The sequence below is a fragment of the Perissodus microlepis genome, chromosome 12 (assembly GCF_051167445.1).
Source record: "Perissodus microlepis isolate ML-2025 ecotype Zambia chromosome 12, ASM5116744v1, whole genome shotgun sequence".
NCBI lineage: Eukaryota > Metazoa > Chordata > Actinopteri > Cichliformes > Cichlidae > Perissodus > Perissodus microlepis.
Window position 1 is genome coordinate 18471564 of NC_140472.1, and position 22679 is coordinate 18494242.

The following is a 22679-nucleotide window of genomic DNA, read 5'->3' on the forward strand; positions in this document are numbered from 1 at the left end:
CAAGCCAATAATGAAACTAGGGACAAAGTATCCCATTGTCCTCAACATCACTACAGATATCCTCAGTTCTCTGTTTCTTTCTATGCTTTGACAGCTTTTGTTTCGCCTTTCATTTTCAGCCGTCATCCTTTTAAGACACAGACAGTAGAGAAAAATGTGTGCGCTTGCGTGTGTGTTTTTGGGGTGCAGGGTGGGTGAAAGGAGGGAGCACTCAAATCCCAGTGGCTCTGGGGAGCTGTCAGAACTGATAGTGCTCTATCACTTGCAAACGGAGGTGCAAAATTGGGCAGAGCTGAGCACTGCGCAAAGCAGAGGATGATGGTCCCTCTGTCCACTGGAGCCTGACTGACTGAGATGGAGAGACGCGGAAAGTGTTCTGCCAGCTACCTCACAACTTGAATTGAACAAGCCAGAGAAATTCTAAAATCGACACAAAAAATTCAGAATATGGTAACTGGCAAACGGGATTACAAAATCATGTGAATCTATTAATGCAAATAACTGAGCGCAGCCAAGACTAATATTAACAGACAGACAACTTTGCTACTTTACAAGACCTTACAATGAAGTCATGATATGATTAATTTCTTGCAGAGCTAGGTGAACAGTTCAATGTCAGTCCCATATTTGTACGTTAATCCTTCAGCTTCAGCTGGGAGACAGCTAATTTTGCTTAAAAGAAAAACAGTCTTCACAACACACAACTCCGCCTACTTGGATTGTTCTTTGTAACTGTTGTACATTTAACATGACACAATATTTAATGAACTCAATATGTGCTGTCACAATAAGATAGACAGAATGGCTATTTTCAGTATCTGTTTACAGATTACTTCTCACTCCAGCTTCATGAGCAGAAAAACAGCGTTGGCAAGAAGATAGCACTAATAGACTTATTACACAACATGTTTAAATATGGCTTTAAAATGTTAAGTTAAAAAGAATTTGGTCCCCTTTGCAGTGCACGGGCTACAAGCATATTGACATTATTCAACAACCCCAATTCCAAACAAAGTTGGGATGCTGTGTTAAATGTAAATAAAAAGAGATACAAGTACAATGATCTGGATAACTCACAAACCCAGATTTTATTTACTGTAGAACACACAAAGCATATCAGATGCTTAAACCTGAGACATTTATTATTTAATGAATAATATTTTGGCTCATTTTGACTTTGATTGCAGCAAGATGTCTCAAAAAGGTTTGGACAGGGGCAACGGAAAGCTGAAAAGTTGCACAAAAAGAAACACCTGAAGGAACAACAGGACAGAAGTTCACTAATAAATACCCACATCTACAAATTGCAGAACAATTTCAGAATAAGGATCATCAACATAAAATTGTGAAAACTCATCATGTCATCATCTACAGGGTATATTATCATCAAAAGAATCTCTGTGTGCAGCACTGGATGCCCGAAATCTTCGGCCTTCATGCAGGACTGCATTAAAAACAGGCACGATTTTGTCATGGAAATCACTGAATGGGCTCAAGAACACTTGCTGTGCCATCGACAAATGCAGGTAAAAGATCTATCATAAAATGAAGTAGTCCAGAATCCCTGGCATCTTCTCTGGGTCAAAGCTCATTAAAATGGATTTGGGAAACTATTCTGTGGTCAGTTGAATCCAAAGTTAAAATGCTTTTTGAAAAACATGGACGCTGCATCCTCTGGACTAAAGAGAGAGGGACCATCCAGCTTGTTATCAGCACTGGGTTCAAAAGTCTGCATCTCTGATGGTATGGGGCTATTGCCAATGGAGTTGGCAGCTCGCACATCTGGACAGGCACCATCAACGCTGTAAGATGTATACAGGTTTTAAAGCACCATATGCTCCCATCCAGATGTCGTCTTTTTCCTGCGTATTTCAATAGGACAATGCTAAACGGCATACTGCAGCAGCAGGATTTGATGGTAGAAGAATCCGGCTGCTGAACTGGCTTGCCTGCATTTCAAACCTTTCATCAACTCAAAACAATACAACAAAGAAGACCCAGGACTGTTGAGCAGCTAGAATCCTGTTTTAGACAAAAATGGGACACCATTCCTCCGAAAAGCCCCAAAACTGGTCTCCTCAGTTCCCACATGTTTATAAACTGTTGGTAAAAGAACATGTTTTGAATTTGCCACTATCAAATTCAAAACAAGCTAACATTTTTCTTTAAATGGTACATTTTGTCAATTTAAACATTTGATTTATTTTCTATGTTAAAAATAAAAAAATGGGTTATGATTCTTGCAAATGACAGCATTCTGATTTTATTTACGTTTAACATGGCATTCCTGCTGTTTTGGAATTGTGGTTGTACTTGCTGTGTTCATAAAACGAAGTACTCTTTGGAAATAATGACTGTGGAAAGCAACTGCTGAGCCTGGATGTCAAGAGATTCATCTAAAGGTTGCTGAAGAACATGACTGAAAATGCCCCAAAATGCAAAATCTGTGTTGGCAACAGCTGTGAGCAGAGCAGTTATGTTTTTGGTATGTCAGTCAATCGGATTCTTCTGAATGCAATATCTCAGAAACACCTGGAGGGAATTTCATTACATCTGCCAAAGAGGTCAACCTGGACTAAAGAATGAACTTATTAGGGTGTAGTGGGCAAAGGTCAAAGGTCACCGTGACCTTACAAAACACATTTTAGCCATAGGCCAAGGATCCATAGGTTAATTATGATGGCACTTCGCACAAATGTCTAATAGCATAAATTGATGGGTTAGTGATGAGGTTAAAGGTCACGCCTTGGCAGACATGGAGAATTGCAACTCAATTGAATAGCAGAAGCACATAATTCAAATTCTTTTTCGAGATGCTCCTGCAGCTTTTACTGTTTTTGATGACTGGGAGAACCTCCTGCAGTTGTATTAAATTAAATTTGTATTGCAAATTATACATACAGAACCACACTCAAAAGGAAAATTCAGCATATGTACACACGCTCATTTTGAGTCCACCTCAGTGAACACACTGCATACTTGAAATGCTATTAGAATGAGTCAAATCTAATCAAAATCATTTTAATACAGAATTAACTTTTTAGTGCAAACACCATCAGAAAGTGTTGCTTTTGAATGTACACACAGATGAAACTGAGTAAATGTACTGGACCAACTGAAAATGATACTTACAGATATAATGCTCGACTATGGAAACCCATCCCATGAAGCTCCTGGCATGCAGTTTTTGTGCTGATATTAATGCCAAAGCTCTGCAGTTATTGAGTCAGCAGTGCACTGGGGACTTGTGCACACTATGCACTCAGTGACCTCGCTCTGTAACCTCTGTGGTTTATGGTGGAATATCTAGGCCAGAACAAATTTCACACACTGACTTGTTGCAATGGTGGCATTTGAGCGTGGCAGTACCACACTCAAATTCAGTGAGCTCTTTAGAGCAAAGCGTTCTTTCACAAATGTTTGTAAAGAGTACATGACTCTGTGCTTGATTTTATGCACCTGTGGCACTGGGACTGAAAACATCTGAAATCAAAGATTAAGAGGTATTTTTGTATATACAATGTATCTGTAATTGATGTTTCTGTATTATATGTCATGCAAAGTGGTTTCATGGTGTTGATTTTATGTGGAGTTAGGAATGAATAACAATGCACAAGTTGCCACCTTCATGAGTAAATGATAGTGCTACATAGAGGTCTTGTAAGATTAATATGTAAAATGGAGGAAATTGTAATTTACAACTTTTTTAATGTATTTTTCTGATTTTTTTTTTTCAAACATATTAACAATGAATCTTTATGTTTCTTATTGCTGTTCCTAGGTCCCTTTCTCTAAAGCAGGCCTTTACTTAGGTTACATTCAGTGGCCCCTTGGCTGCTACATACAGTGGTGCTGCTGTGACATTGCATTGTATGAGGGGAGAGGTGATACAGCATGTGCAGCTGTCAAACGACAGGAAGAATAGCTGTGTTCTTGGCAGACCTGCCTTAACCAGATGCTGTGGGGAGGAAAACACTGTAAATGTGTGATTTCAAGAGCGCCTCTTAATAGACAAGAGTGTGAGGTAAGTTGCTAATATTTTGTACTTCCAGTTTTGTAAGATTCGGATATTTCTATATTTTATATCTTTAAGAAGATGTAAAATATTTATATCCACCACATTTAGATTAACGAATGAAAGAATATAGTTAAATTTGTTGTTTTTTGATATCCTGCTAGGTAGTGCAGCTACTATAAAGATGCTGACAGACCCCGTGGAGGTGGTAAAAGTTGTTTTATTTTCTTACTGCAGTGACAGCTACAAGGAACAACTTCTGCTTCAAAGCCTTCCAATTACTGGAATCTGGTTTCCTAGGTGTAGCAAATTCAAACAGTTTGGGCATCTGCTTCCCCGTGATTTTTGTTTTTATGACGAGGACAAGATGCCGTGAGATTTTACAGGGTGTGACAGGGGGTCACGCTGTGAATGATCTTCCCACACTCAAGAGCTTTTATCAGTCCCTTTAATGAAGATGTGCAAGGATCTGGCTACGTGAAACAAACATCATATTTCGTCTCTGATCATCTGTGGGTATCTGTTTCATACTCAACATTGTTATTTCTCATTTACAGCACAGTTTCTGCTTTTCACACCCTTATGTGGTAACAGTAATTGGATTTTACTTTTTTTTTTTTAGAAAAATCAATCTTGGTCTCATGAATAATAACAGTCATCACGCACAGCACAGTTGCACCAAACACAGGGCATGCATTAGATAACCTTAACTCAGCCTCCCTGCAAACGGCTTCCTGTGTGTGTGCGGAGGCACTGGGGGGGTTTCTCGTGAAGATATCACTGGTTGGTCACATACAGGAAACCAAGATGCTTTCCAGGGTTGAACCAAAACGCCGCTGAAAAAAAAAACAGACTTCTAAGTCAAACCAGTGTCATCTTGACTTAAACTGCACTTTGCAAAAAGGGAAAAAAACAAAATAGACTCGCTCTTAGCTAAAGCTGCTCAGGAACCACTTGAAGCCACGCTATGATTACACGACTCCTTTTAAAACACAAATAGGTGTCGGGCTTCTGGTCGAACAGCTACATCTTTACTACACCCTGAACACAGACGCACAGACTTTGGGAAAGTAAAACAAAATATTTAAAAAATGCTGCCACCGTCACAATGGCAATGAAAAGAAACTATGTCTGCTTTTCTAAAATACCCCTAAACATACAATTAACATCCAACAGCAGAAAATAATAGTTCTCTTTTAGCGTCGGCATAAACAGGAGACTGCCAGCAGTCACAGCAGAGGAAAGGGGATGTTGTAAAGATACCAAAGTTGAGCAAGAATGCTTCTCTGCCTGTGTAGCTGCTCTGGCCTCTGATCTCTGTCCTGGCTTCCCCTCTTCTCAACAACATATGGCTGTCAGTATTAAGTCTCTGAGGAGGCATCTATTTGCCAATAGTTGAGACTTAAAATATTGCAAAAGTTGCTTTTCTTGTCAAGCACTTGCAACAGCGGGATTTGATAAATGCTTACACACAGTGTTATTGTAACAACCTTTTATTCTCACTGACTAAACTGTTGTTGCCCTGCTGCCTCTGCTGCTTATAATACTCTGAAATATTAGAGTCTGATGTGTTATTTTAATCTTAGATGTTTTTTATTATCAAACGGATAGAGCAGAGTGGATTTAAACAGGTGTCATGGCGATGGTTTTAACTTGAGGTCCTTCGGGTCACTCGGTATTCTGCTTTCAAGTTGATCTCTCCTCGCTTCTGTCAGACATTTTAACACAACGCTATGGAGACTGGGGCCCACATGGTAGTGGTGTCATCCTTGCAACATTATCCCTTCTTATCAAGCCTTTCTTCTTCCGCCTTCTTTCTGTTTGATACTTCATGCCCTTGCTCCCACTCCAGTCTACTCTTCCTCCCCAGCCACCGCTCGCTGCGCCCGATCTCATCCTCCACCTCTGTGTCCTCCAACCACTTGACACCTTTTCAAATTCATCCCCATCAGTTGGCAGACAGCGTGCATTTCAACCGCAGGGCACAATGCAGCGATCCTCGTGAATCAATGGCAGATAAATCAATGCTATCTTTTTTTTCCATGCCTCTGCCGCCATCGATTTTTTTTTCCTGTTACTTTGCTGTTTGCGGAGTCTTGAACTTTGCTCAATTAAACTGAGTTGACTTTCAGGAACAAATTGTAACAGCGTAAGGCTTTCAGCTCTGAGACAGACATTAATGTTAGCTCCGGATGGGGAGTATAAGAGCTTTATTTATGAGATGCCCCTTTCAAAGAGATGCTGCAGTGATTTCTATTGAAGCAGAACCTGGATTTACTGGTATTGTGAACCCTCTTTCAGATGTGGCATGCAAAAGGCTTGCCTTGATTCTAGGTCTTTCATTTTGAACCAGAGCTAATACCTAAAACAGAGACAAAGCAAATATCCTTTGATCATATTTACTAAGAAAGAGGGAGGCCCAATTAGCATGTGAATAACCCTTGCTTTGGTGTTTTAGATAAACGTTCATAGATTTCTTGGCAGGGGAAATATCTAATGTGATTTCATGTCCAATCTCCAGGCTCTAGATCCTGTCACTGGGAGGGCATGATTTCTGGGAAATGCACAGACTCAGGCATATCATTTTGAAAACTACATTTAATATAGCCCACAGAAAATTATCCACTGTGATATTTCACTAGTCTCCCCCATAAATAATTCATTGTTTTTATGTGCCCTCATGCTGCCTTGGGGATTGGAACAGCTGAGTGTTTTCACAACGTATTTGTGTCCAATCTTCTGCGTATTGGACGTACTCTAATCAAACCACAGTAAACATGCCTTGAATGTTTGTTGAGTCATCTGCTTATCAGCTAATCAAATGGCTTATTTGCCTGCCCGACTGCCTCACTGGAGCACAGCACAGGCCTGCTTGAGTATTTTTCAATTAATTGTTCATCTGTTTGATTGACTGCGCAGCCACACAGCATGTGTGATATGAATGAACTCCACAAGTTTTAAATGTATGCTTTTTAAGTCCACTGCAGCAATAAGCAGGAGATCTGATTGAGACTGAGTAAGTCAGGCAATCCATTGTTCTGGAAAGTCTACATTGCTTTCTCTCTCAAACACACATTGCTTTATTATTTGACATGTAGGTGTAAGATCACATAAAAGATCCTGTGTGTACATACAGTATGTGCCTGTTTTTCTGTGAAAGAACTAGCACAAAAGTGCAAGTCATAGAGAAAATTTCAAAGGCAGAAGCCAGGACAGCGACATGGAGCTGCCAGGGATTGGTGAGCAATCAGATAGGGCAGAATTGATGACCTGGCTCACGATGGATTTCTTGGAGCGGGCTGCCAGACCGAGGTAATACTTTCAGGCTCTTATCAGCACTGGCATAAGCTGAGTGCTGCATCACCCACTTCCCAGCGTCAGCTTATTATGAGAGTCCATGATGTGTGATTGCTTGTACTGCCTTTGTGTGTCCCAGGGTCTGTGTGCACCGGACACAGTTGGCAAGAAGAGGAAAAATACTAAGGGCTTCTGTCAGAGTAAACTGTCCACTTCCCCACTGTTGTAGTGACATTTTTTTTTCTTTTTCTCTTCCCCTTTATTTTCTTTTGGCAAAAATAGGTGTTTTGTGAGGTTTCCAGTGACTCATAAGCTTCTGGTGTCAGTGATGGAATTCTGCAAAGTTAAGCAGACAGTCACAGACATGTCATACTTTTTTAAAGATGTTCTTGCTGAAATGTGGGTAATTTAAAACGGGAAGCAACTGGAAATATGGGAATTTTGGTAGGAAAAAAGTGTTGTCTTAATATATCATGTAGAAAACAGCAAGCTCCATGCTTCCCGGGCTGTAGACGATCAGAAAAAAAGAGAACTTTGGATGTTTAAAATGAATTTTAAAAGATGTAACAGCTGTTCTATTGGATTTACAAAGCAATTTACAAAGCAATGGAGTTAAATAGCACTTGAAACGTTTACGTTTATGAACAGTGTAGTAATTTTAGCACACTGATCACACTTAATTTTATTCAAGCTGCATAACAATACTTAATTTCAGCTACAGGGGGGCCTTCCTGCAGCTTGAGGTCATTGTTGCTCAAGGGCACTTTAGAGATGCCTTCGGGTTTGAGCCCAGGTTTTCCAATAAAGCTGTTAACCTTTGACTGCTGGGGTGGATGGATGAAACCCTACAATGGATAAAAGAGTAATTAAGATATTAATATGAATTCTGCTATGTTAAATTTATAATTACGTTTTCTTTATTATTATTATTTTTCTGCGTATAAACAACGTGGTTTCAGACGCCTAGACGCCGAGGATCTCTATGGTAACAGTCCTCAATTACCAATGATTGGCTAACCCGTGGGAATGTTTCTATTCCCTCAGTGCGGTGATTGGTCGGTGGGCGGTCTGTGCAGCCTGACAGTCTGCAGCGTTCCGGGTTATTGTCAGTCTCGGCAGCTCGGCAGAAGGGCAGGACCGCATCCCGGAGCTGCCAGAAGTAGCTAGCTCTTTATCCAGACGTAACCTTTTCCTGTTTGGTTAATATTACCAAAGAGAGCCTTTCGGGGCTTTGCCGTCAAGGTTACTCCACAGCCTCACCTGGAAATTTAAGTCTGAATCGAGAGGCAACACATCTCAGAGCGTCTGCCGACACCTCGGATAAAGTGACGGACGGAGCAGAGCCTGCTCTCCGGGATTTTACATCGCATCGCATCAGTTTAGGATATTCAGGCAGCTACTTTGGCCCAGCCTTGATCTCTTTCAGGGTACCTTCACACAATATTGCCTAGATGAAAACATTTGAATGATACATTTCTCATAAGGTCGTCAAAATTGAGCAGGCGGACCACGAAACCCATGCGTAACAGCGGGGGTATTTTTTTTGGAATACTGCGTAGCCGCTAAACCTACCCAGTGTGTGTGTTAAGAGTTCTGCTATTTGGAGATATCTTCAAGCGAGAGGAAGATCAACCGGGACCCTGTACCTACTTCGATTCGGAGGCTAAACGGTGAAAACCCGAAGCACACTTGGTGCGCAATCCTTCTGAGGACGCTCTTGAAATTGCCGACCTGCGCTTTTGCCCTCGACAAAAATTGGCAGCCGAATCGAGAAAAAAAGGCAAAGCTTATTAACTTTGCATGCTAGAGGCTAGAGTGTGGAATCTAATTTGCAGGGTTACCGCTACATTTGCATACCGTCGGAAGACGAGGATAAACTTAATCAACATTTGACATCGACAAAGCAGCATCTGGATTTTGGGGCAACAGAATGAATCCGTTTTAATTTGGACCGCAGAAGTATGAGGCAGATTGCTCAGTGAATGCTACGATCTGCATGGAGTTCTAGTGTACACTACGGAGCAATTTATGGTAAATATATTTTGCATGTCTGTCTCTCCCAGTCGTGTAGATTCTGAATGGTACGGGTCATTTATTTGTAACCATTATGGTAGTTTGTGTCAGAGCTTCGCTTCAATGTTTGGGGAGGATTGTCGCCGAAACAGAGAAACGCCTGAAAATAATGAATGTTTATAAAATGCCCCCTCCTTGCCCCCCAGGATGCTGCCCACACGGTTGATGATGTCTCGGATTTAAACCCTTTGTTTGACCCATAGGAAGTGTTGTAAAAATCGACTTGTTAGAGAGCCGCTGCCGAATTGCTCTAGGAGCTGCTTTGATGTGTAATATTGGTCTTTTCAAGTATGGGTAGCAATTAAGTATATTGTCGAGGCCAGTGCACTGCAGGCAGGCATCACAGACACGGGGATGTGTGCCACTGGAAGAGTTGCGGCTCAGAGCAAAAGGTGCGAATTTCTCATCTGTACGCCCCCGTGCGTCACCGCGCACGGGTAGGGTAACTATAGTGCCTGCTGCAATTAGAGATTTTCACCCTGGTGTGTTAATGATACACAATCTCTGTCTTTTTTTTTATTTTATTGTGTGCCTGTATGGTGTGACAGGCTTTCATAGAGAGACTCATAAAATTCACGAGCATGTGTGCCTAACGCTGTAAAAGTTTTCACTTTATGTTCGGTGCTATGGATGATCCTCAGTGCTGCACTAAGGTCGGGAGACAATTTGTCATTGTCCCGTGAATTCCACAGCTCACGTGCCCTCTGCGGCCCCAGCCTCTGGTGCAGCCAGAGGAAGTCTGAAAATTTGACTCGACTGTGAATTAGCTGATAAAGTTTGGATTGTTTCCCGTGAACTTTGAGCCTCGCTGGTTGCTGAGGTTGCTTTGCAATATTTAGTTCCATTGCACGCAAATGAGTCTCCACATTATGCTGACTGTGCAGTGAAAAAGACACACACTGTATGTTTTATCGTTAGACTACAAGCATCCTCAAATTCTTATCTTCCAGTCGTTCTCTCTCCAGCAGCCTTGCAGATAGGCAGCTCGCAGAATGTAATATGGGCCCCTACAGCAGGGCAGGCGCCCCCACAGTCAGGGCACCTGACATAGAGCCTTCCTGGCTGTATTGAATAAAACATCCAGTGATGTATGAGGCAGGAGCTGCACCCGAGGGGGCAGAACTGCCTCATTTACTTCCTCCACTCTGCGTCTATGACCTGCTGAGCAAATTGTGCTCATATTAGCTCTGCGGCTGCTCCTCACCTAAACAAATAGTCTCCCCAGCATAATGCTTGCCTTAACTCAACATGATGGTTGGACAAGGCAGGGGAGAGTGGAATGGCAGGGAAGCTTTAATATTTAGGTCACTGAATTACCTTTTTGAGATTGTAGTTGTTGTTCTGACTGCTTTTTTTGGCTTGCTTTTCGATTTTTCTTTTTTTGTAACACTGGAGCTTTAAGGGTCCCGCTGCCAGCTCAAGACTTTATCCACATTTCATTCCTCTCGCTTTCACCATATTTGCTTTTGCTCTGCTTTCTCTGCGTTGGTAGCTGACAAAAGGATATCGGTGCTTTGTGGGCTCAAAGTTAATTTCACGTGTTTTCCACATTATTTTTTACTTGATCATAAAATGAAACGGGCGTAAGTCGCCAACTTGAGTAAAATGTAATCTCTTGCACTTAATTGAGCTGCCAACAGCTGGAAGGTAGTGAACATATTTGAGCAATGCGTTAACAAAAACACGCCAAAATAACCCTGAAATTTTATAAGTTTGGAACTCAAATAGCGTATCAGCTTGATTGATTGATTGCATTTGGGCTCCTTGCTGTATTCTTTGCTTATTAAAGTGCCTGCCTGGAGTGAATAAGTGAGCTCCACTCATGAATATCGTTAAAGTCGCTGAAGTTTAATTTCCTGTGCTGTGTATTAATCTTTTTTAATCCCTGCATGGTTTGATTGTCTCAACACCTACCCAGAGGCACCAAAACTCATTTTGACAGTTAAGATGACTAAAATAGTAGATACAGATGTGTGTGTGTGTGTGTGTGTGTGTGTGTGTGTGTGTGTGTGTGTGTGTGTGTGTGTGAGAGAGAGAGAGAGAGAGTGTGCCTTACTCAAGATCTACTGACCCCTCAAGTGTCTAAGCTTATGTCCATTCTTGTGTGGACTTCATTACTGAAAGTGCAAATTAAATCATTTTTTTAAAATAGCTTTTTTCCACCGAGTCCAATTATAGAATAATACACTTTAGATGAAAACAACCATTAAATTCATCGTCTTTTCCTGCCAAAGAAAAGAAAAGACAACAACTCTTACGTTAACTGATATCACAGGAAAGCACAAAGCTTCTTACCTGGAAACATCATCGGACCCTCAAAGCCACGTCAACAGCAGCTCATTAGGTACCTGATCAAAGTGTTTCATATCAGCGAAAGTCTATAACAGTTCTTGTTTTAACGCTTTTTCATGTTAAGCCAAACAACACAAATTTTGCCCTTTCTTGTTCTTTGCAGTTTTACTTGTTTTGATATAAACTCTATTGTCCCTGTACAGAAATTTGTTTTGCACATCAGTACCTGGAACAGTAGTGACAGAACATGAAAAGGGAAACAGAAAACAAAAAGCATTACGTGGAAGTGGCGCTAGAGAAACAGAGACACCTTTCAGCCACTCGGTGTGAACAAATACAGGTGAAAAGTGATGTCCAGTTTCCAGCAGACTTGGTGGCGTTGGTGGGACTTTGCAGGCAGGATTAATAAGAGTCCTTCTACTTAGCTATTTAGCACATTTGTGTGCAGGTAGCACCCCCATACACTGCTAGCTGTCAATGCTATCTAATCTATATCGCCCTTTTTTGTGACCATTATTATGACTATTTCAGCGCTTAAAGATTAACCTTCATGGTTATATTAGCTGTACTGAGGAAGTCAAATGAAATGAGTATTCTTCCCAGTGTGTCCACACTGTCATGGTTATAAATGCTGAACTACAGTAATAAAAAAAATGGGAACAAGAAGAAGAAGAAATACTCATTTTATCAACCATATACTCCATAATACAGTATATGGTAGGAGAAACACCTCTTCATGCTGCTAGCCTTGTAAAAACGAATGAAATCACAGCACTTTATACCTAATGACATCAACACTTGTGTGAAATGTGATGCCAGAGTGAGATTCCATTTATACATCATAAAGCATTAAGTGAGACGTGGTAGTAAATTTTAAATACAGTGCAAGCTTCTTGGTTTTATAAACCGGCGCTCTAGCGTTTAAATGAAAGTGTGATTTTGTGTGATGCAAAAGAACTACTCTAACATAAGTTACAGCAGTGTGATTGCGTGCACTCCTTCTGTGTTTCTGGTAAGGGTGTCGGTTCTCTGCCCACTGATCATTTTCACTTATTTTTGTGAGTTTTACCTGCTCACTACTCTGCTCATGAGACCTTGGCAGCTCCTCATCAGGGTTATCTGCAACCACTTAGCGCATGACGGACAGCAATGATCCTCCGACCTCCTCTCTCTTTTCCCCTCTCACCCCTCCGTCAGGCAGAATGGAAGTCACGTCTCAGCAGGGCTCGAGGTTAATGTCTAGTCTTTCATTTCTAAAGGTTAGGGACACCCAGCCCATTTTATTTATTTCTTTTTTTTGTGCTTGTGCAATATCGTGAGCGGGAACTGTGCGGTTCAAACGTGGTTAATGAGTACAGTCATATGGCGAGCCAGAGTACTGTGCAGTTTATAGTTTGTTCCACAGCACAGGCAGTAAAGTGAGGGGTGGCATGCTCCTTGCAAAGACTTCTTGGGGGGAAGAAGGAGAATAAAGCAAATCTGACAAGCTCTCCAACAGCGAATTTGCTCTCCTTAAAAACAATGCCGCTCTTGCCTTCCTCATGGTCACATTGATTTGTTCTGGGTGACAGTGCAGGCTGCTGTGAAATCACCCCAGCGCCATTGATCTCAAGGAGAAGAGGAGGAGAGGGAATGAAAGGCTGGCGACAGAGAGCAACATGGGAAAATCCACAGCGTGCCCTCCTCAACCTTAAACAGTAATAAAATGAAGGCCTTGGTTACTATCAGATCAGCCCCTGCTGTACTTCTTCAGCCACTGTATCGCAGTCTAGTCGGCGCTTTGATTTGTTTTGGAGGCCCCTACATGCTGTTTGATTTGCTATTGTGCCTCGCCATGTTTCATATTATCAGCTGAACTCTTTATTGCCACTGTTTTCCATGCCAGAAGCAAGGCTGTTTTTATCTCATGCAGGCCTCTGATTAATCTCTGCCTCTCTGCTGGTGTACTTTAATCTTGAATGGGAGATATCTGATTTTCCTCGGCTATTGAGGAAGATCAAACTTTAATGGAACAAGGAACTGCACATCATCCTAATCTCCATCTCTCCCTGCATTTTGGTTGACTGCTCTCCCTTGGGCTTTGTAGCTTTCTGCAGAAGCAGGAAATACATCAGACAGATAAGATGTTTTCTCTTCATGCTTTGGTAATTTATTCCCTGTTGACAATGGCCACCACTTTACATCTCTGCTGTTTGATTAGCTGGTTGAAGAAGCCGCGGGTAAAAACGTGGGGAATTGATTGACGCTTACAAATGGTTGTCCTGTATGACCTAAATGTGTGAAACTTTTCTAGAGGCTTTAATTGGGGTTTCTTCACAGTTCAGTCCATCCACAGCCAAATGTGCTAGCCCTCTCTCTATTTATTGACACGCCAGAGAAGGGGGGCATGCGTAGCCTGAGGAGAGATATGTCAGCTGCATGGATGTATCCAGGTTCAATGCTTTTGATTACGCCACAGTCGTTTCAGGAATTAGCGATTGACCGCTTTCCTTTTTCTTTTTTTCGTTTGGTCCGTTCTCTTCCTCCACCGTATCACTGAATAACGCTGTACATTATGCTGACCAGCATCCGGACTGCGACTGGCTCGGTGCATATTGTTGCAAATGGATAACACTTAAGGGGGTGTCACACCTCCCGCAGATGGCTTACGTCTGTGACAAAAAGAGGCTATTACCCAATTCTAAGGCGGTTGCTGTAAGGTAATGAAATTTCCACTGACTGGAGAAAACAATGTTGTCTGGTCTGCACTGTAATTGCAGAAGCCACCTCGCCATTTTCCCCGAGTTCAGCGTGAATGCAACACGATTTAATAAAACTCTGGAGATTTTTATCATTTATTGCCAGGCCTGGCAGCCGCATCAGGGAGAGTGAGCCGAGGCTTGCACAGATAAAACTCATTCAATTTACTTGTTGAATTTTAACCATGCGAGGCAGAGACCATTTGCAAAAGAGCCGCCATATGACCCGTAGGAGAATGTTTTTATAGGGATAATGCAGGTCAGCTATACTGTTAATATCAAACCACCATTCCTTTAATCTAAATGGCAGAGCACCCTGGAATTTCTGTCATTTTCTCTCCCGGTATTATTTGTGTCAAGAAAGGGTTGAAAATCCTTGGGATATTAGGCCCTGGGGCCAAAGAGCTTCTGTGTGCCTGCTTCCATTCACATACAAAAACACAGGAACATTGACATGAGGACATGTATGGACACACGCACACATACACACACTCCTAGCCCTGTTTTATTACCTCCTGCCTGCTGCTGGAATTGCTTTCCTCCCTCGAGTGAGCCAGGCAAAGCCGGCTTTATTGTGTTAACCTATTTGTGTGTCAAGAGCGATTGCAGCGTTCTTTATCTCTGTTTGTATTCGGACGGGGAGACGGCAGAGAGAGAGTGAGGGAGCAAGGAAGAGGGAGAGCCAGAGAGGGTGAGTGGCGGAGGAAAGAAGGGGAAGAGAAGGTGTTTGTGGTGTGGGCGAGGGGGGGTACACAGGAGCCAGGCAAGCCACCGGAGTTAGATGGATGGCCAGTCACCTCGCTCTCTACTCTGGAGGATAATGACTGGTTGCTTAGCAATGACCCACCCCCACCCACTTCCAGACTTGCATCCACAGTAATCACTTTTTTCCTCTAAAAGATTTCATATATAATTATAATGGGGCTTTTCATTTATTTAGCACAGTAGGGTGGAGGGTGTGAGCTGGAATTGGGGATTTTTGCGTGGTGGTGCTTATCCACTCCCGGCTTTTGTGCAATGCAAAATTGCACTTGCATTCATGTGTGTTTGTAGGAAAGTGTTTGTATGTGCTTTTGCTGTTGGAGTTTGGCCTGGATTACGACTAGGCCAAAGCTATATTTCCTGCCGCTGTACGACCTTTGACCGACATAATGCCACACTGGTGACGGTGCAGATGCACAAATACACAGACACACACTTTCATGTTTTCTGATGAGCGACCAGAAGCTATCAAGGGCTGCTTCATGTGAGCTCTTAGTTTTATTAACATTTTTTATTGAGTTGAACAAATTGCTGACCTTTTATGGTATAATGAAAAGTCTGGCCCGCTAAGGACAAATTCGAGCTTTGGCAGTGGTGACTGGCACCCGTCCCAGCTATTTAACTCATGATTTACAGCGTGTTTATTCAGCAGGTGACAACATTTAATACAGTGGAGTGTTTCCCAACATTTCAGCTCTTTTTTTTTCATCTGTTCTTTTTTTCAGATCTTAGTCTGAAGCAGTTCTGTTGTAATAGATACAGTCTACTCGCACTGTTCTCTTGCAGGTCTGAATTTAGGTTACTGGATTTTTAAGTGGCAGAATAAAGGTGTAATATCTGAACATGACCCCCAATTTAAGCTGCCTTTCATCACCAGCAGCCTCGGTGTTGGCACAAATTCCAGAGTCCTTTAAATTATCTGCCAGTTATTCTCTCTGTTTCTGTTTCTTTCTTCTTTTTTTAATCTTCACAGTTTTTTTCTTTCCTTTCCTCTTTCATGAGATAGTAAAAAAATTCATTTGAACATGCCTGTGAAGTTCATATTAAACTTTTACTTGTTTATGACGATAAAAAGTCACGGCTGCTTAAACAGACCTTGTGGATCAAATTAAATGCTTTGTCTTGCGCTCGCGTAGCCAGTTGGTGGTGTATTTGTTCATTTCTGGATTGACGAATTATATCTACACTTAAAAAAAAAAATCTGTTTTGTTATTGGAGCTTCTTTAAAGATCGTCAGCCGCGTCTGATATTTGCCCATCTGTGCTCTTTCTCCATATCCTCTTCGGTGCCATCTTTTCTTATCCAGGCTCATGCACCAATGCTAAAATTGACAGCTTCGTATGTCCTGGGAACTTCATACAGATAAACTAAACATACGTCCCTATCCTCCCCCTCCAATCTCAGTGCCATGCTTCTGTAGCTGCATCTATAGAACAGCTGTCCAGCTGTCACGGCAGCCCACCAGTCAGCCGCTCTCCAAGGCAACATCTGTAGAGACTGAACACACAAGGGCAGCCTGCCGTTCCCCGCTTGTCCCCGAAGACCGTGGAAGTGTGTCAGGCCTTTTGGCTACACATTACCGCTGACCACATCAACCGTATCACTGGGTTTTGATTGAATGTCATCTGCTTCTGTGCCACTTAAATGAGCTCTGCGAGGCTTCAGACTGTTGTATTTTTTTTTTCTTTGTCAGTAACTTACAGTGATCTGCCGCTGAAGCTTCCTGTTGTCACAACAGTAGTTAAAAACAAAACATGTGACTGTGCAGCCCAAAAAAACTGAAAAGCGACTCTGCATTATTGTATCCATTAATAGTCATCTGCCTCTGCATGTATGTGTGTGTGAGTTCTTGTGCACACGTGTGCGTGCGTGTGTGTGTAAACAAAATCCCAGCGAACAAGGTGCAATGGCCTGGAACTGACGAGAACCCACTGGGAGAGTCTCTCCTTGATGTAGAACCCCCCCCCCCCCCACTCCCGCTTCCCCTCCTCATTCTCTACCATCTTTCCCTCTTGGCATCAGAGCACGATGGCGAGGCGGATGGGGGTGGGGGGGTGGGGGGACGCACAGAGCCATGTGAGTGGGGAGATGAACAGATCTGCGGTCCCCTCTGTCAGCCACAAACTAGGATCAGGGAGATCGTGTGGAACTCTCTCCTGGGATGAGCAAAGGGAAGAAGGGAGAAAACAGCTGTTAAGTGTTTTTCTCTCACTTCTTCACCAGCTCACTTGTGTTTTTCCCTACTCTGTCATTTCCTCTAAGGCTGTCATTAGCTTCTGTTACACGGGTTTTAAATAACTTTTTGAACAGTTGGGGGCATTTGATAACAGTAGAGGTTCTGTGTATCTCTGTGTGTCTATGTGTGGTTATAGATGTGCCTTGTACGTTATGTGATATGACCTCCAAGTATTGTTTTTTTGTTTTTTGTTTTATTTAATTTTTTTTTAACGGGTTTGTCGCACAGAATGTAAATAAAAGATGGACATAGTCTCTGCGTCTGAAAAGTGAGGCCAATGCAGAGTTGCTCTAACTCTACGTTCTTTCTAATGGCCAGCAGGGGGCGACTTCTCGGGGTGGAAAAATAAGTCTGTTTGTATAAAGTCTGTGGGTAAACAAACCGACTTCTCACTTGATCTGTGACCATGATTAGCAGTTTTCCAGCTGTTTTTTGGTGTCAGTCGCTGGTTTCAAATCTTATTTATACAAGAAGATGTGAATTTTATACGTTGCAGCTCCGTTAAACTTAGCGTGCTTTATCGTCAAGTTTATGCTTCATGGTGGCCAGCAGTGTCCCTGGATTTTTCACTCAGATCCACATCTTATATGTAATATCTGATTTCAAAAAAATGATATGGTCAGCATTTAGGGAGTGCACAAACCAGTGGCCTTGTTCATCTTTTTTATACAGTCTATGCTTATCGTCAGAGGTCGAAAATCCTTGAGACACACAGCCAATGCAAATGTACACATTTTGAAAGTGTGCTAATTGTTCCTATAGCTCTTCTGGAGTGTTTTAGGAACTATTAAGGATTTGATTTCTTTATCATCACTCTTGGTAGCTGGGGGCCTCTCAGGCATACTGTGCCTCTCCCCACAGACAGCTGCGGAGTCATACAGTCTGTGGGCGAAGTTTGATAGATCCTGTTTACTGGAGCTGAGAGAATGCCGGGGTATCTCAAATTAAGTGTCACTTAAAGCTTGTCATTTAGTCAGCTTTCCATTTTGTTCCCCCATCTCTAGTGGCAGCACTGTGCTGCCAATTGTAACAGGGATTGAGAGGAAGACATTTGGTGATTACACATTCTGTCATGATTGAGGGGTGAAGCCAGCAACTCGATGCAAAACCAAATTCCATATGGCTGCAGTGAAATCTCTGCACCCATAGTGAGTTACTCTGAAGCAGCCCCCGTCCTGATGACAGCGAAATCGCCTGCTCATGACTTATCGTTTTATCATTTAAATTTACCCCATTGATGCTCGCTGCTGTGATTGACAGCTGGGCTTGAAAGCCACAGCTATCTCAATTGAGCTCCAGCAGCCAGTTGGTAACCGTGACAATGGTCTCTCCTCTTTCCCTTGTTTTCACACATTTTCTGCTGTCACAGAAACCTCACTGATTGCTTCTCTGCCAAGACAGCATCCTATTAATCTTTTAAATAAGGGCCGCAGCCCAGCAGTATTGTTTGTAGAAAACCAAGAGGACCTTGTGAGACCACACTGAAAAGGGAAAGGGGGCAACAGTGCTGAATCTGTCTCACTGTGGCAGGAAAGCCGAGCCTCCTTAAAACCTACAATATTAGAACTCTAATAGGTGCTGCGGAGATAGATGATCCCGAGGTCTGAATATAGATAACGCTCTCTGGACCCACCTGATAACTCTGTGGGCTCTGTTGTCTTCTGCCTCTTTCAGCTTCGCTCTCCAGGTGCATTCTGTGCTTTCATCTACATTGTGGCACTCTGAATAAAAGCCTCTGTGTTTATGGCCATTTTCTTTTTCTATGCGCTTATTGATCCTTTTCAGCATGGTTGGAATAGTCTTTATTTTTTTCAATTCTGGGCTCAAATAGCATAACAGCAGCATATTCTGAAATGGCAAACCATTGATGTATTGTGATGTGACCTAGCAAAGGTAGAATAACAGTTCAGCCCTTTGTCCCAGTGTACTTAGCTGACAATTTGTTTGAAGGAGACACAAACATGAATGAAATTGTGGCCTCCTTGCGATGTATGTTTCTTGCCACCAAGAAAACGCTCTCTCTCACCTCTGTCTTCAAATGGCTTTCTGCACTCTGATTTCATGGACTTAGGCTTTTGTGTTTAATTAGGTGCGATTTGTGAACATCCCGAGTGATAGGAAGTCTTCTTTTTTTTTCTTTTTTTTGCACTTTCTTGTCAAGTGGATGTTAATGGAGAATTGCTGCAATGCTCTTGACACCCTCTGCTTTATAATGAGTTCCTTCCTGTGCAAAATGGCCCCATAAACCAAACCTTTCAAGGATGAGGAGCATGTGGCAGCAGTATTTTCGCTTCTCGCTCCCTCAGAAATGTTCATGCCGTATAAAAGAGACTGAAATTGTGGGATCACTGTATACCTTGATTGTGTCTTTGTCTCTGCTCCAGTCATAGAAATCCAGCGAGGCAGTGCAACCTAGCTGACTAATTGACTTCCAGGTCAGAGCAACATAATAGCCAGAGTTCTGGTCAATGAAAATGGATATACTTTCCCCTGTAAAGCAAGCCACGAGTGCTTTGTTATGATCTGTGTGGTCATGCACCTGTGCATGCACGCACACATGAGCGATTCAGCATGTAGCTATTCATAGTTTTCCTCTGTGGTTCACACAGTTAACTCGGTACATTTGAAAAGCGCACACACACAAAACATTAATAAATTCAGAGCACTTTAGTGTCACTATTTATATAAGCTTTAGTCTGGAACTTTGATCTTATGTGATGCTTCTGTGAGGAAATTGAGAGCTTGAACAATAAGGAATAGTTGAATAGAAGTGTTTGCTTTTTAATTGTGTGCTTTCAAAACTAGAAAGATCTCTGACCCACTTTTGTAATACTTGACACGAACTTTAAAAGTATACACATTAGTATTTTATAGAAAAAAATGTCTTCGGGGCACTTCAATCGTTTTCTCGCTTTTCTGTCTATAAAGGTTATTTTTCTGTATTTCCTTTTCTTTTTTGATCAAAAATGAGGTCCGCTTTTCTTTACGCGTGGCTGTGTTTGCGCCGAGATGAGCGAGTATAAGTGCGAGTCCTTGGAATGTGTGTTAAACCGTAAGTCTGTGTTTTCTTCTGAACAGGCAAATGTGTGTGCATAGAGATGTCTTTTTGTTCTTGTTTGCAGGTTAAACACAAACACTGCTGTCCCAGATTCACACGCAATCCTCCTCCACCTGAGCCTGATCCCCGGGAACTTGGCGACTTGCACGTAGCCGCGAGCCTCCTCCCCTCTGTCCGTTACCCCAAAAGATTCTCAGTTCCTCCAGTTTCAAAGCGCTCGCATAGCTCAACTGTGTCGAAGCACGCCCCTCCTCCCTGACCCCTCCTCCTGGAGACGGCACTCTTGACCTGCTGCCCCATTGTTTCCAGCGGGGATGGATGGGGAGCCGCCTCTGCTGCCGCGATCCTTCACTCAATAGCAGCTCCATCTGTTGACTGCGTGACTCTGGGTTACAAGCGGGGATTTTGCTCCGTCTGTGAAGGGTGTGAAAAGAGCTATCTCAGGGGGGCTTCCTGAATGGAGTTTTAAAACTGCAGACGAAGGGTGTTGTGATGCCTCTCACAACCCCACCCTTCTCCCCTTCACCTCTCCACCCATCGTCAGCCCAACACAGCCAGCTGGGTGTGTGCAGGATGAGAGGCCTTCATTGTGCCTGTTCACAGGCCCCAAGGCAACAGGGTCACCTTGTCCCCAAACAAATGCTGCCCTCAGTGGGATTATTGGCACTGTTCGTCTGTGTTTGCGTGTGTGTGTGTGTGTGTGTGTGTGTGTGTGTGTGTGCTTCCATGTAAAGGGGGAGTAGGTATTTGAGTAAAAGAACGCGTCATCAGGAAGAGGGCAAAGGCCTTGGCTATGAGCACATTTATCTAACATCTCTGCCTTTCACATCAAGACCTATTCAGTGCAACCCGTCTGCATCAGGTTTTCAAAGGACATCACCGATAAAGAAACACTCTGGGCTGCTTTGCTGCTCTCTGCACTCCGTAAGCATTTAGACCAACAAAGCTGCTCATGTAATGTTCTGTTTCTCTTGTATATTCAGCTTAGAGAGACAGAATCTATTTTTTTTTTTAAAAAGGTTTGGAAACATGAAATGGTGGTAGAGTACTGCTTTGGGCTTTCGGGCATGGTCTGTTCTGCAGTTCATCCTCTTTAACGGAGGGTATTTGTGAACAAAAACGAAATGTGTGGCTGTTTTGACAGCTGGTTCACCTTCGGTAATTAATGGTAAAATTGCATTCTGCCAGACGTTTGTGCTGAGGTCTTCTGTCTTTCTGTGTGGGAGTTGTTATTTGGCATTTCCACTTAAGTGAAAGGGGAAATGCCTGGTGGGATCCTCTTCTTTCTCCTGAAGAAGATTCTCATTAACTTAAAAAAAAATCCTTCTGGATGTGTTTTTTCATCTATGCATTCTGTAAGGTTCTTTTCTGTTGACTTGCAGTTTGGTTCAGTTAACTCTTTCTTTTGCCTCTATCACACAGGGACAAAAAAAAGTACTGAAGTACTCAAAAAGTTCTGAAGAGGCACAGCCAAGCATCTTCCCCCCTAGTTTCCTGTTCTTTTCCCTGTCACAGAGCCACAGATCAGCTTCATCACCTAGAGCCCTCAGGTAACACAGCATGTCCTTAACACACCTTTACTTCAGTTAAGATGATTAAAGCAGCAGAGTCCCTCTCCTCGTGCCTTCTACGCATGTGTTACACTCCCAGACTTCCCCTCGCAGAAGACAAAGTGAGCAACAGTATCAGACTGAGAAGCGCGCGGGTGGTTCGGGCATGGAGCCCCCTCAACCAGAAGAGACTGAACTAAAGGAGGGGGGGTTGTCGAGTGGAATGAGTGGAGGTGGAAAAGTGCAGTGACAGCAGAAGGAATAAATTGAAAAATTCTCTCATTGTAAATTGTCTATTGCTCGTGACAAACGATCTGATAGGCGAGCGGCCCGGGTTTCCGACGCAGCCGTCCCAATAGAGCTGTGAATAACTGGTCTATCTCCACACTGCTTAGCACTGGCCCCTCACTTAATAATTCATACAGTGTGAAATATTTTCCCCAGTACAGATATGCCAAAGAGCTGCCGCTAGCATGCGGGGGCGGTGAGGAGGGTGTCCCTGTGGTGCTAATTTGGGGACTGGTGACGTGCATAGATTTCTAAGGGGGCTTTAGTTTGGAGGCGATGTCTCAGCCACATTTGCTCTCCTGTATGCTCTGTCTGCTATTGGAAGGAGCCGAGCTAGAGATGTAGAGAGTAAGAGAGCGCAGATGACATT

At 42.8% G+C, this 22679-nt stretch overlaps 1 protein-coding gene across 1 annotated transcript in view; it reads left to right on the forward strand.

The window, feature by feature from the left end:
- Positions 1 to 8426: 8426 nt before the first annotated feature.
- fam222aa (family with sequence similarity 222 member Aa) overlaps positions 8427 to 22679 on the forward strand; it is a 51659-nt gene continuing 37406 nt past the window's right edge. The window contains exon 1 of the mRNA XM_084945834.1: positions 8427 to 9343. The gene's annotated coding sequence lies outside the window, so the exon portion shown is untranslated. The remainder of the gene's footprint in view (positions 9344 to 22679) is intronic.